Consider the following 15,228-nt stretch of genomic DNA (forward strand, 5'->3'; position numbering starts at 1 on the left):
GCAACACTCATCTTTGCAGGCTGTTAGGATTACTATTTTGGGCTAGGAGATCCTCTTCCCACATGTGCTAAAAACCTAACCCCTTACTTAAAGGAGTAAACACAGCAGTCCCTAAAAATGATGTGCTTAATAAGGTCATGCCAACTCGGCACTTTATCCAGTCAGCCACCCTAAATCTTTTTATTGGGGCACTTAATCCATTTAAATTTAAGGTTATTATTGATACTTAGCTATTGCCATTTTACTTCTTTATACCTATGTTTCTCTCTCTGTTTCTATTTCTAATTACAGCAGTTCCTTTAACATTTCCTGTAATGCTGGTTTGGTGGTGATAAACTCCTTTAGCCTTTTTTTTTTTTTGGTCTGGGAATCTCTTTATTTCACCATCTATCTTGCCTGATAATCTTGCTGGATAGAGTAGTCTTGGTTTCAGATCCTTGCTTTTCATTACCTTGAATACTTCATGCCATTCCCTTCTGGCCTGTAGAGTTTCTGACAAGAAGTTAGCTGACAGCCTTATGGGGGATCTTTTGTAGGTAATAGATTGCTTTTCTCTGGCTTCCTTTAAGATTCTCTTTTTGTCTTGAATTTTTGGCAGTTTAATTATGATGTGTCTGGGCGTGGGGCTCTTTGGATTCTTCTTGCTTGGGACTCTCTGTGCCTCCTGAACTTGTGTGACTTTTTCTTTCACCAGATTAGGGAAGCTTTCTGCCATTATTTCTTCAAACAGGTTCTCTAACCCTTGCTTACTTTCGACCTCCTCTGACACTCCTATAATGTGAATATTGTTATGTTTCATGTTGTACCACAGCTCCCTTAGACTGCCCTCCTGGTTGTTTGTTTTTAAATATATCTTTATTGATTTCAGAGAGAGGAGAGGAGAGGGAGAAAGAGAGATAGAAACATCAATGATGAGAGAGTCATTGATTGAGCCCACAACCTGGGCATGTGCCCTGACCGGGAATTGAACCCCGATTGCCTGGATCCTAGGTTGACGCTCAACCGCTCAGCCATGCCTGGCCGGGCCCTCTTGTTTTTTAATTGTTTTTTGTTTTTGGGTTTCTGATTGAGTGACTTTTTCTACCTTATCTTCTAATTTGCTGATCTGATCCTCAGCTTCCTCTAAACTGTTGTTTATTCCTTCCAATGTATTCTTTATTTCTGCTATGTCATTCTTAATTTCCTTCATAGTTTCCATATCTTTTCTCATGCTGTTGAGCATCCTTACAATCAGTATTCTGAACTTTATATCTGATAGATTGCTGATCTCCATTTCATTTAGCTTTTTTTCTGGAGACTTCTCTTGTTCTTTCGTTTGGGGCTTGTTTTTTGGTCTTCCCATTTTGACTGCTTATTTGGGTTTGTTTCTATGTATTAGGTAGGTCTGCTAGGACTCTGTCTTTTTGGAGGGTCTCTGGTGCAGGCCAATGTCAGACACAGTTTGTAACTGGCCCTGAGTACCTTGTTTGGAGCTATCAACAACCCTCGGCTTGAGGTCTCCCCTGCTGGGGCTGGGTGCATTTGGACAGGGCCAGGATGCACATCAGTCTGCTTTTCCAAGGCTTGGGTCCAGAAGCAGATCAAGCAAAGACTCAAAACACCCTGAGATCTGCCTCTGCCTGGAAGCTGATTAATCTGATTCTTTTAATGAGCCTCAGACTATAGAAACTCCTCTGGGTAGGGTGAGAGGTTTTTCCAGCAGGGGAGGCAATTGCTGCCCCCCGCCCCAGGCAAATGCAGCAAAATATCTGCCTGTGAAAGATGTCCTCCGCAGTCCGGGGGAATGACTTGGCACAGGAATCCAGATGGGAGCCCTCTGATCTCACTCTCCAGAGCCCACAGCCCCAGACTCTCCCCACACAGCTCCAGTCTACTCTGCCCTCACTCTGCTGAAACCCAAGGTGAATGGCTGCACAGGGAACTTTGTGTGTTGGCCCTTTAACAGGTTGCCTTGCATTTCCCACCCTCTCCCCCTGGCAGACAGAAATCCTGCTGCTTTTCACAGCCAGATGTTATGTGGGCACCTCTCTCAGTTCTGGTGCTCTGGGCTGGGGAGCCCAGCCTGGGGTTTAGGCCCCAGAGTCCTCAGTGGGAACCCCCCACAGCTGAGCTATTCCTCTAGACCTTCAGCTTCTGCCTGTGGGAGCCCAGCCAGCCCTCTCGTGTCCGCACTTCCTACCAGTCTCTATGTGGCCTCCACTTTTCCTCCTTGGTTATGAGGGTGCTCTCCAGCTCCTCTTCAGTTGCAGTTGATTATTCAGGGTGGTTTTTCTATATTTTAGTTGTAATTCCAGTTTGGTCCTGGGAGTGTCAGTGTAGCTTCCACTCAGTCTGCCACCATCTTGAATCCCAGCACTTTAATATGATCTCCAACACTTGACTTTGGATAAGAAATGCCTGAGAGTTCTCCCTACTACCTTTCCTTGTTTCTCAAACGTGGCCTCAAGCTGTTTCTGGTCTGTGCAATTTCTGTCTGACGTGGGACATGACACCCAGGAAAGGTCCTTCCTGGCAGCTTGTCCCTTGGAAAACCTGACCCTTGGTCAGTGATGCTTTCAGAGAAAGATCTTTGTCAAAAAGGGAAGTTGTAAAATTCAATAAAGAAAACCTCAGGAAGGCCTATACAGAGGGAGCTCACATCCTACTGTTCACGTCATCAATTATCCCAAACACGAAGAGATGTATCTTGCATCTGCAACCAGACAGCAGGGTACCAGTCTTTACCACCCGGCAGGAGGGAGGAAGATTTTCTTCTTGCCCAGCAACAAGCCCAGCCAATGGATATACCACAACTCAGCCAATGAGAAGCCGTCGTCACCCTGAACTCTTACTTTCCTTCAACTCTGACTTTCTTGCCCCACCCTTCTTTTTATAAAAAACTTGCATTTTGCAGAACTTTGGATTATCTCTCTGCTTGCCAGGTGAGATGCTGCCTGATTCATGAATCATTTAATAAAGCCAATTAGATCTTCACATTTATTCAGCTAAATTTTGTTTTTTAACGCAAGCAATATTGTGGGTTTTTTGGTTTTTTTTAAACACAGCAGACTTTAAGGAAGCGTGTTGACATCAAGGCTGTGAAGATGCTGATGATGAGCTCTTAGAATCCTCATGGAAGTACAGTCAGGATGTGAGAGAGAAGGTGGTCAAAGGGGGACACAAGGGCTTTGCCCTGTCCCAGGCTCCTGCCTCCTGAGCCTGGCCACACCCAATGGTAGGTTGAGTGACCTTGAGCCATTACCTCTCTGCTTTGTGCCTCAGTTTCCTCATATATAAAAAATTATAATCATGACTCCCACGGGAGTGGTTGTGAAGTTGGTGATAGGAGTTAATACATGCACTGTGCTTAGCAGAAGTCTTGACACAGACGAGGTGCTCAGAAAATGTTTTTATTGTCATCAAACATTAGCTAGGGGATAGAGCAAGTGCTTTTCTCATTACCTACACATTATTCGGTTTAGTGTAATAACATTCTCAACATTTTCAATGATACTCCCTCCCACAAACTCTCACCAAAAAGGCTGTGGGACTGCGATCCCTGGTGAGCCAGGACCATCTCCTGTCCTTTGGCTTTGTTCCCACCCTACTCCTGCGACCCAGTACAGGTTCTTCACACAAAGGACCTTTAGCCCTGGGCACATAGTGGGTGAGATCACAGGCTGTCTACCTTCCGTTGCAAGCTACAAAACCCACCACAGACTGGCTTACTGGGTCACATATTGGATAAACTCAGAGGGCAAGTAGCCTTCAGGCAAGGCTTCAGGCAGGAGCTCAACAATGTCCTCAAGGCCCTGCTTCTTTCATTTGTCTGCTCCGCCTTCCTCTGTGGTCCTGCAATGGCTGTTCGCACTATGTGCTTCAAATCTGGCCTGCACTCCTCGGTGCCTGCAAAGGCCGGAGCCTGCTTCTAGGACCCTGCCTTGTTAGTTGCCTGGCCTCTCTCTCCCACCAAAGGAGGCAATTCGAGACCAGGACTTGGCTCTTATGTCTCAAAATCTCCAACCCTTAACACAGAGCGTGGGTTCAAGGTTTGTTGAAAAAATGACTGAACTCTTGCAATACTGCACAGTGATGGCTCACTCTTTGGCAGTAATAGGGAGCTCCTGCTTCAGCACTCCCTGCTTAGGGAAGTTTGCAATGAGAGCAAACCTACTATGGGTGTCTTACATGTTTGTGGGCTTTTAATGAGCACAAGACCAGGTGTCTAGATTGTCCTTTTGACTAACTTTTCCTGCAGGGGGTGTGCAGGGTCAGCAAATGCACCCAGAGGACATGTGGGCAAAGCACAGATTCTGAGCCCTTGCTGGTCTGTAAGCGTGCACCCGTATTTGTGTGTGAGAGTGAGAGTGTGTGTGGGCATCTGAGTGTGTGCGCATGTGTGTGTGTTTAACCTGGTTCTAACCCCATCCCCATCTGAGCCCTCAGGAGCACATTCTGGAATCAAAATAAAGATTAACAAGTATAATAGGGTTGAACATACCAATTTTCACCCAACTTCAGGAACTGATATACAGACGTAAAAATAGGGACAAACCCTGCCTGCAGCAGGCAGGCTTCAAATTGTTCTGTAACACAAATATTACACAGTATCTACATGTCCATGAGCATAGCTTAAGCTTACCCTCACTGCCTGCCATACACTCTGATATATTCCGCGTGATTTTTGTTGGTGGTGGTAACGCTCGTGGCAGCCTATGAAATTGATCTCACGACTCACCAATGGGTCCCTACCTTGCTGTTTTATTTTTACTTTTATTTTATTTATTGATTTTTAGAGACAAGGGGAGAGAGTGGAGAGAGAGAGACATCGATTTGCTGTTCCACTTATTTCTGCATCATTGGTTGATTCTTATATGCGCCCCGACCTGGGATCGAACCCACAACCTTGGCGTATCGGGACAACACTCTAACCAACTGAGCTACCCGGCCAGGGCCTTCCAGCTTGCTCTTTTAAAATCACCATCTTAGAGCATCTGCCCCCACTCTGGGGTTTTGTAGAGGTGAACACGAGAGGCCGATTGGCCTGTGAGTTCGGCGGAGAAATGGGGGCAGAGACAAGAGGACAGCCGCCTTTGGAGGATGAGATGACACTCGAGGCATGGGCTCCAGAGAGGAGACAACTGGCCCTCACAAAGCCATCAGCAAATGAAGGCCCTACTGGGCGTGGGCTGCCTCCAGAAAGCAGAGGCTGGCCTCCGCAGCCAGCGCGGAGGCCGCAGCTCTGTGGTCACAGAAATGCAGAGCCCTTCCCCTCCCTCCTCGTCTCCCCCCTCCTCACCCGCCTCTCCGCCCTCTCCCTCTCTTCCCTAGCTTCCCTTCCTCCTGCAAGGCCAGCAGGAACTCAGCGGCTCAGTCACTCCCCGACCTGGCTGACTGGCTTCCTGTCCCCATCCTGTCCCTCCCTGGCTCACAGCCCTGGCTGAGCCCCATCCTCAGGGGCCTGCCCATTGGCGGCGGGGGGGAGGGGGTGGGCGAGAGGAGTGGCTGGAGGGAGAGCTGGAGGTGTTGGTGGTTATGTTAATGCTTTCTAGAGCACAGCCCATCCCAAGCATATAATTTTCATTATGTAATATCAATATTTAGCTTCAGAGATAGAAATGTCAACTTCAATTATTTTCAAGGAGTCTTGATGGCTCTGGGAATAATCCATATAAATAATGTTTTCATAAACTCTGAATCATGCTCCTAATAGCGTTAGATCTATAATTTTAATATTCAAAACAATTTTTCTTTGCATCTTAGCAATTAATTGTTGTCAAGCACTCACTTTTCTGTTGCCCATTGCTGTCAGCTCAGAGCCAGGGGCCACATCCCTGATCCCAAGATCATTCCTAGTTCTATTGCCCAAAGTGTCGTGGTCTATATAATCCGTCTTTCCTCTCAGCTCATTTAGCCATTCAGGCTTCTGGCCCATTATCTCCAAGAAGCCTGTTCTGGCCACCAGGCCTGGCAGCGAGGGGCCCCTCCTCTACGCTCACATGGCACTCACCAGCTCCCATGTACCCTCCCTGGGCAGACAGTAGGGCAGGTGGGGTGGCACTGCCAGCTCGGGACTTGTCCAAGGTGTGACTCTGGATAGCTGACAGGTGGCAGGGCCAAAGGGTCATCTAACAGGTCACAGAGAGTGACACCAGTGCCTCTGAGCAGAAATGGAATTTATTAAAGACACCAGGAAGCCCAAACTCTGCAAGGGCCAGAGAAGGCAACTTGGGCGCAGTGAACCAGGAGCAGTGTCTGAAATTCCAGGGGCCTCTGTGGTTTTCTGGGCAGACAGACAGGCACAAATGTTGGGGAGCTGATGGATGCTCTTGGAAAAACAGCTGGCTTTGGAAACTGGACATGGCCAGGCCACCAATGTCGCCAGAATGGAGGCTTCTCCCATCCCCAGCCACCTACTCAAGGTCTGGGGTGCTGTGCATCCTGGGTGCATCCTGGGGCTTGTACCATAGCCAAGGTACAAGGGAGTATGGAAAAGTGAGTATCTGATAGCTTGCATTTCTGTAAAAGGAGGCAGACTTTCTGCTTACTGTTGGGGGAGCCTCCAGGCAGAAGAAGGTCCAGACTTGGGGCAGCTAAGAAGGGCAAAGAGCCCCATGGCGCTCACGGGTTTCCCTCTGCCGCATCGCCAAAGCCCCTCCACAGCTGTTTTGCTCAATGTCAACATTTTCTCAGTAAAGAACCACACAAACGCAGCTCCAAGGGCCTCCCCCTCGGGTCTGATTCCTGCCACAAGTGCCAGTTATGTTTCACGTCCCCACATGGACCAACCTGGAGGGAGAACATGCTGAAGGGCCAATGTGAGGCTCTGGGCTTGTCACCAGACAGGTCCAAACTGAGGCAAGTCCTTCCCCCACCCCGTCCTGGACCAGCAGGTTCTTGACTCCTGCAGGAAAAACTTCAAGACAAGTCCAGCTGAAAGTGAGAGTCAGTTTACTAAAGCTCAGGACAAAGAAATGGAAAGTACGTGTCCGGGGAAAGGGGCGCGGGCGTGCTCAGGGGGAGAGCCAGCGCTGGCTCCTTCCTGCGGAGGGTTTTATCTGTTTTCTCTACGTGGGAATTTTAGGGGAGGAGCTCAATGGAATATTCAGTAGATTTCCTGTGTGTCATTTAGTATGCTGATGTATCCAAATGAGTGTCTAGTGGGGCCAGCGTCGTTCTCTGGTTAGTTTCAGCTTTACCTTGGTTAGTCTGGCTCTGGCTTTTGGTGGTTGTCGTCTGCCTCCCTGACAGGGGTGACTTAAACCACCTGCTCTTAGGTGTCTGTTTAGGGAGGGTGGCGTTTTTTCATTCATCAGCTGGCTGTGAATTACTCAGCTGTGGGGCCATTTGTTCAGCCATTTGTCTGAGCTCCCTCATTTCACTTGCCAGGGAGTTTCCTAGTTTCCTACTCCAGTCCCGTGACTGTAACACTTCTCAGTGTAAGTGGAGAGTTGACGTCTGGTTGTTAGAAATGGGCCCCTCGTGAGATTACAGCTTATGAACCAGTGCCAGGCCCAGTCCCTTCTGAGCCACCAGCTATTTAGGTTCCCCTTTTCTAAGGCTGATGACCTTGCCCCAGTCCCTGGTGACAGGATGGTGGCCGTCTGGACAGCTGCTGGCCCTGCCCATGACCCCACCTGGCAGTGCCCTTCACTTCCCACGAGCCAGGGCAGTGCCCTCCCGCAGCCACTGTGCATTTGGAAGCAGAAATCAAACTTGTAGCCTTAGTAACATCACTCATGCAAAGGTTTAAAAAGAACAGGCCCTCTAAGGGATTTATTAGAACATCACTGTCACTTAAAAAATAAAATTATATCATTGTGTCTCTCTGGGGAATTCCAGACCCACCGCTCCTCAGTGTTAGTATGCTGACCGCTGGGCACCTAGCAGTTGTGCACTAGGGATGGATGGATAGATGGATGGGCTGATGGATGGATAGAGAGCCTTCCCTGCTAGCCCAAGGCAGGGGAGGGGGTCAGAAAGGGCCCACAGTCTGGGGGAAGGCAGATTAGGGGTCAGTGAGTCTCCAGTTTGAAGACTCTGAGTACAAGATTATGCCTCATTTGTCTGGGATGGTTGGGGGGTGAGTTGGGGTCCCACCAGCAGTAGGGGGATGGGTGAGATGATTTCCTGGGTCCCTTTCTGGGAACGTTCTCTGAAGATGCCCAAAGAGTCTAGGCCGGATCAGGAAAAAAAGCAATAGGAGATCAGGACTGCTATCCGGTGTACATTGCTCGGAGGGATCTACCCAAGGTGCCCAATGATTTTCTCTCCTTGCGTGAAAGCAAAGTGGGAACAGCAAGAGCTCTTCTTTCACACTGTGCTCCTAACAGAGAAAAAATACAAGTATTTATACAGCAGAGCCATAGGTTTGATTACTATACCCAGGCAACCGATTCATATCGTTCCTGAGCAAGATCTTTGGAGATTAACGCTATATCCCGGGCGCTAATCTCGGGTATCTGGGGTGGGCGAGCGCATTCGTCACTGGAGAATGTCCTGTCCACCGTCACCTGAGCAGCTCTCCGTGGCTGCCCCGGTTCCCCTTCACCCCCTGGCTCCTGCCTGGTCCCCCCCGCCCCGCCCTCCTGCCAGCCCAGGTTTTCCACTGAAAGCAGCAGCAGATGAAGGCGTGGAGGGGCCCCGAGCAGGAACGCTCACCCGAGAAAAGGGCCGCGGGGGGCCCGCTAGCCCTGGAGCTTCATGAGCAGCTTCAACAGAGGGAAAGGGTGCGGGAGACAAGACGCACGTGGGCGAGGGACCCACAGCGAGGGGGGCTGTGGCAGCTCCGTCAGCAGGCTGGGGGGGCGCGGTGCTCAGGGCGGAGCGGTAGGGCTGCAAATGTTTCTTGCTTCTGGAGCTTGCCAGAGAAGCCATGGTGGGGTGGGCGGGTAGGAGTGGGAGGAAGCTAAGAAGGTCCAGCCGGGTGGTGGGAGCTCCACTGAGGTCCTGAAGGCAAGCTGACTGGCTCCTACCTGGGCCTTTCCCACTGGCTGGGCAGGGGACAGCCGGGGGCCTTCTCACCCGTCAGACCTGGCTTGGACGACCTCTGGAGCAGTGCAGAAAGGGGGGGGGGGGTGCTAGCTGAGGGCCCAGAGCAGCTGGCAGGTGCTCCAAAGAGAGAATGACTTCATACCCTCCGGCCATGGGTGCTGGCCCCAAAGAGAGGGGCCTGGCTTCCCGAGCTCCTAACTGAGGCCTCCTCTCTGCAGGGTGGCCCAGCTGCACCTGTGGCAGCTCCTGATGGGGTTCTGGCAGACTGTCTGAGCCTCCCAGGGGTGCCAGGGCCAGCTGCAAGTGGCCATGCTGGGCTGGCTGAGGAGATGTCCCTGGGGGGGGGGGGCTGTGTGCGGATGGGGGGGGGTGGGAGTGCTGGGAGGGTCCATGGGAAGTCTGTGCCCTGTCTGCCATCCCAGGCCCCCATCAGGCCCCCCCACACCCCGTGGAGGATATATGAAACTGTTTGCAGGGATGAGGTGGGAGGAAGAGAGAGGGATCCCAAGCCTGGAGCAAGTGCCCCTCACTTGTCCATCCCTCCACTCCCTTGCTTGGGGTCACCTTCCCAGAATGCACCCCTGCGCCTCCTCCCTACATGGCCTTCTTCACCTCTGCAACCACTCTCATTTTAAAGACTGTAAAAGGGTGCTCCTCTCTTCCACCCCTTCAGCCAAGAGATGCCAAGTTTTGGATCCCATGTGTCCCTCAAGAGGGGTCTGTGGTCTTCCCGTGAATGTCCCGGGGCCTCGGCCTGGGATCTGTGCTGAATTCAATTCCACCGGCAGCTGTGCTGGCAAAGCTGACCCAGCCCAGAGCCTCTCAGCTGAGCTTCCAGGCAGAAGACCATGTCTGCAGTCTGGGCCTGACCCTGAGCTTCCCTCGGCTCCGCTCTCTGGCCTCCACTTCCCACCTCCCACCTTCCACCCCGTACCAAATCCTAACTCCACATTTTTTCTGCTAAGACATCCCAGCTGGTCAGGAAAGCTATGTCCAAAAGGAGCTCTGGCCCCTAACAATACCTTCTTAGAAATACAGCAGCCATTGCCCCTCCCTGGGGACTTACTATTCTGTCCTAGAACCACCTGCCCAGCCCTGAAACCGGCTTTTCCCCTCCTGCCCCCTCTTTCCTGAAGCCCCATTTCCATCTGCTTGGTGCTCATGGCCCCAGTCCCCTGCATTTCTCTTCTGTCCTCACATAGCCTTGGTGACCTTCCACAATTTACTCCTGCCTCAGGGCCTGATTCCCTTAGCTGTAAAACGACGGGGATGGGAGGGAGAATCAACCACTGGCAAAAGGGCCTGGGCAGTGGTGGGAGAGGGACGTCGAGCCCGCCTGGTGCACGCACAGGGAGTGGGCCCAGCAGGACAGGCAGACTGGGTGGGAGGCGATAAGCCTAAAAGCAGCAGCTACCTTTCTACTGCCTGACAAGGGGTTTCAGCTACTTGTGGAGAGAAAAAGTCATTGATGAGCACAAGGGATGCCCCCAGCAGAGGCAGAGGGGATCCCCCACTTTTGGGTCCAGGAGAGAAAGGCTGGGATCCTGGCCTAAGTCTGAGCAGACCGCAGTTCTAAACTAGGGGGAAAGGACGCTTTCCCCCACTTTGACACAGGTCACCATGCTTTGTACTATGTGACCTCACTGACAGGGCCAGGGGTGATCATGAGACCAAGGCAGCACCCCCCACCCCACACACACACACATACACTCTCCCAGGGGTGAAGTATCCTGAGGAGGAAGCAGGTGGAAAGGAGCAAAGTTGGAGGTGGAGGCATGGGCTGAGAACCCTGCTGGGTCCCCAACAAGCCTGTCTCCAGGAGGCCAGCCACCTGTGGACCTCGGAGAACCCCATTTCCCTGGCAGCCCCCCTTCCAGTTGCAAGTTTCTGTGGGGCCACTTGTGTCAGACTCTCAGAGAGTGAGCAGCAGAACTGGAACGGCCCTTAGAATGGAGGGAGTGTCTCGCTGCTGGAGGGTCAGGCTGGAGGGCCAGGGCTGGAGGACCAGGCAGGAAGACCAGGCTGGAGGGCCAGGCTAGAGGGCCAGGCAGGAAGACCCGGCTGGAGGGCCATACTGGAGGGCCAGGCAGCAATACCAGGCTGGAGGGCAAGGCTGGAGGGCCAGGCAGGAGGGCCAGGCAGCAAGACCAGGCTGGAGGGCCAGGCAGGAGGACCAGGCAGCAAGACCAGGCTGGAGGGCCAGGCAGGAGGGCCAGGCAGCAAGACCAGGCTGGAGGGCCAGGCAGGAGGGCCAGGCAGCAAGACCAGGCTGGAGGGCCAGGCACGAGGACCAGGTAGAGGGCCAGGCAGGAAGGCCAGGGCTGGAGGGCCAGGCTGCAGGACCATGCTGGAGGGCCATGCTGGAGGGCCAGGCTGGAGGGCCAGGCTGGAGGACCAGGGCTGGAGGGCCAAGCTGGAGGACCAGGGCTGGAGGGCCAGGCTGGAGGACCAGGGCTGGAGGGCCAGGCTGGAGGTCCAGGCTAGAGGACCAGGGCTGGAGGGCCAGGCTAGAGGACCAGGACTGGAGGGCCAGGCTGGAGGGCCAGGCTGGAGGGCCAGGCTAGAGGACCAGGGCTGGAGGGCCAGGCTGGAGGGCCAGGCTAGAGGACCAGGGCTGGAGGGCCAGGCTGGAGGGCCAGGGCTGGAGGGCCAGGCTGCAGGACCATGCTGGAGGGCCATGCTGGAGGGCCAGGCTGGAGGGCCAGGCTGGAGGGCCAGGGCTGGCGCCCCCCTGGGCTATGTGCTGCGTAGCTCAGAGGCAGGCCAGGGTTAGCTGAGAGTGGAGGTGCCAGCTCATGGGGCTCAAGGCTTATTAACAACAACAACCCCATGCATATGTGAACCTTACACTGTTTAACATACTTTTTGCATCATCCTGCCAGGTCTTACATCAACCCAGGACGGGGAGGGTAGGTAATTTATCTCCATTTTACAGCTGAGGAAGTGGGCTCGGAGAGGTCGACGGCCTTTGCGACCAGAAGCCTGAACGGTGGAATGGCTGCCAGCTGAGACTGTCCCAAGTCCCTGCTGGCACCCCTCTGCTCCCTCCCCCTACCTTGGCAGAAGGGGGTGTTCCCTAGCCTCTGGCAGAGATGGGAGTCAGGCTCTTCAGCTCCCTGAAGTTAGGGCGTCAGAGCCCTTGGACCTGCCTGGTAGCTACTTGCCGCATGTAGCACTTGAAATATGACTGGTCGGAATGATGATGCATTAAAAGTATAAACTAGAGAGAATTTCAAGGTTCTGCACAAACACACACACAAAAGGATACAAAATATTTCATTAATAATTTATATTGATTACACATTCAAATGATACTATTTTGCTCCACAGGTCTGTGACTCCCACTGAGAAGGGGAGCCTTTCAGAGAGGAGCTGGTCACAGCCCCGGGCCAGGCCACCTCTCCTCTGTGCATCCTGTGTCTTTGGGAATGTTCTCAGACAGATACACCACCAGAGGGGTCCCCAGAAAGCTCCTAGTCCAGCCGCCTGTGGCAGAGGCAGGGGCAGAGGCCGGGGCAGAGGCCGGGGTGGGGTGCGAGCAGCAGGGGCACAGTCGGGGATGGAGCCCCTTGGCTCTGCCTGACACTCTTTCATCTCTGCTCCGGTCCCAGCAACTCATTTTCTGCACAGAATGAAGATAAATCTCTCTGCTCTGGAAAACTACATTTAGCATCTCCTCCTTTTTGCGGGGCAGGGAGGTTTCACCGAGAAAGCACTCGTGCTGCAGATGGCCCACCATATGCCACAGTCCCTCACGCTGTCACCTTATGAGCAGATTCTGTCAGGTTCGAGGAGTAAGAGCTTAATTAACAAGTGGTGTGTACAATTATGTACGTAATTAGCTATTGCTTATCTCTGTTGTTTCTTGTTTTGCAAAAGTTTGGTAGCAATTAGAGACAACCATTCCCTAACACAATTTCTCCCTGCGCCCCTTTGTGTGTGTGTGTCATTTGGAGACTGGTGGTATGGTGAGAGGAAGGCCCCTTCTTCTCCCCCAGTCCACCCCTCAGGACAGGGGAGCTCAGCGTGGCCCCGACTCCCCGGCCGAAACCTCTGGGAGGTGGCGGCGTGTTTCGAGAGTTTCCTGCTGTGCCGCTGCGGTCCAGGGGCTCCCAGGCCCGGGCCCCCGAGCAGGGCAGACCCCTTCTCGTTCCTCTCCCTCTCTCCCTGGTGGCCCATCCCGGTGGTGTGGCTGCACCAGAGTGGCGAAGAGACAGGAGGTGCTGGGGGGAACGAGGGACAGTCCTGCCTCAGGGTAAAGATAGTGGCAGCTTTGGGGACCTGGGCACAGAAAGCAAGGCCGCCTGGAATGGAACTTAAGAAATATCCAGTTGGAGGGAATTTGCTGGGCTGCAGCCAGACCCATGATTTGGGGCTTAGGAAGAAGTGATTGGTTTCCCTGGAAAGGATCTCTGCTTACATCTCCTGTGCCCTGAGGGGCAGGGAGCCGCGTCTCCAGGGCAGGGGGTGTCCGGTTTTAAGCAAATCTCCCTCAGAGTTCAAAACTCATTTATCAATTCGTGGTGACAGGAGTGGCCCCAGAACTGACAGTGAAGCTGGAGGCATTGGGGAGCAGCCCATCTGGCTTCTCAGACGGCTCGGGGCTGGCCCCGGGCTCCTTAGCTGGTGGGCTGGGGCCCCGGGGCCCCTGGTTCTCCAACATCCTCCCCACCCTGTCTACCGACATTAGCTGGAGCTGGGTACAGTCTGGGAGGCCCAGGAGAAGATGCAAGAGCAGAAGAATTGCAGAATCAGGAGCTCAGGGCTCCCCTTTCCCCCTCTGACTCAAGGGAAAGCTGGTGGACACTTCCCTGAAAGGATGACACACGAGGCCACACTCAGCACCACAGCCAGGAGCCCTTGGCTATGCCACTTCTCTGTCCCTCAGTTTCTTCCTCCACAACAAGCAGCAGGAGTGGGATGAGTTCTGGGCTCTGCTCCGTCCACCATGCGATTCTGACCTACAGACACCCCTCTCCTACCTCTTAGAGCGGAGTCTGCCAGACTCCAGAAAGCTGTGTACTGGGCAGAGAATGGCGGGGGCCAGGCTGGGCCCTGACCTCGTGGTACACTCAGACCTAGGACAGCGCCTGGCATGTGCTCAGTGCTCAGTAGGCGTCCGTTAAATTAGTAAATATGTAATAGACCGGCCAGTTGCAGCTTTGCATGCTCGTGGTTCCCTCTAAAGACAACCGTTCTGCCCCGAGAGAGCCGTAGTTATGTCCCATGTGTGGTCCCAGCTGACCAAGGACAGCTGGTTGAGACAGTCAACTTGAGATGTGAACTTGAGACAGTCAACTTGAGAGGCGAAGAGATGAAACAAAGTTCATGGATTCTGCTTCTCAGAAGGTTGATCTGGGAAGTGCTCGGCATTAGGCGTTTAGCAAGTGGTCCTGAGAGGGGACATCCCCCTGCCCCAGAGGGGAGGCCTGGCTGGACCCCTGAGACCCTCTTCTCCAATTCCACCCCCTTAGTGCCCCTCGTTGCTTCCTGTGAGCCTGTGCACACCCCTGCCCGGTTCCACCCCCCTGCAGCTTCAGTTAGCACAGGAAAGCCTGAGGAGAAAAGCTTGCAGGGACCGAGGCAGGATGTGTGTGCAGCTCTTCACAACCAGGCCCCGGAAACCAGACTCTGACTACCCTCAAGGGCACAACAGTAAATTGCGGACAAGTGAGGGATGGTTCATCCGAGCTGGCACTCAGGAAAAGCTCGAGAATTACCTGCAGGGCCCCAGTGGGAGAGCAAATGGAAAGCCACTGGGCCTGCCTCCCCTGCTGGGGTGTGTGTGGGGGGAGCTGCCAGAGGAGGTGGGGACAGCAAAGGAAGACTCGGGAAGCCTTAAAAATGACCGAGAACTCCCTTCCCACTGCAGGGATGACCTGACTTCTCAAGTTTTTGCTGAATAAGGAGACCCTGGGTGTCTCTGGCCTGAGGACTCTTCATCTTGGGGGGATCCTAATGGAACAACCCAGCGGTCTTTCACCCCACAGAGAAAAAGACCTCTTCAAAGGCGGTTTCTCTAGGCCTAAGACTATGCACCAGGTGGGCCACCTTTCGACCCTCAAGAATTTGTACCAGGCCACACACATTCTAGACCTTGGTCCTCAAGAAATCATGTTTTTAAATGTCTAATCTTGTTTTTAATTAAAATAAACCCGGAATGCTTGGCAAACTACCTTATACATTAAAACATGTTTTCTCATAATGTGATGACATTTAACTTCCCTTTCATTAAATTTGTAATGTTTTTAATCA

This window comes from Miniopterus schreibersii, assembly GCF_964146895.1.
Source record: "Miniopterus schreibersii genome assembly, chromosome: 6".
Lineage (NCBI taxonomy): Eukaryota > Metazoa > Chordata > Mammalia > Chiroptera > Miniopteridae > Miniopterus > Miniopterus schreibersii.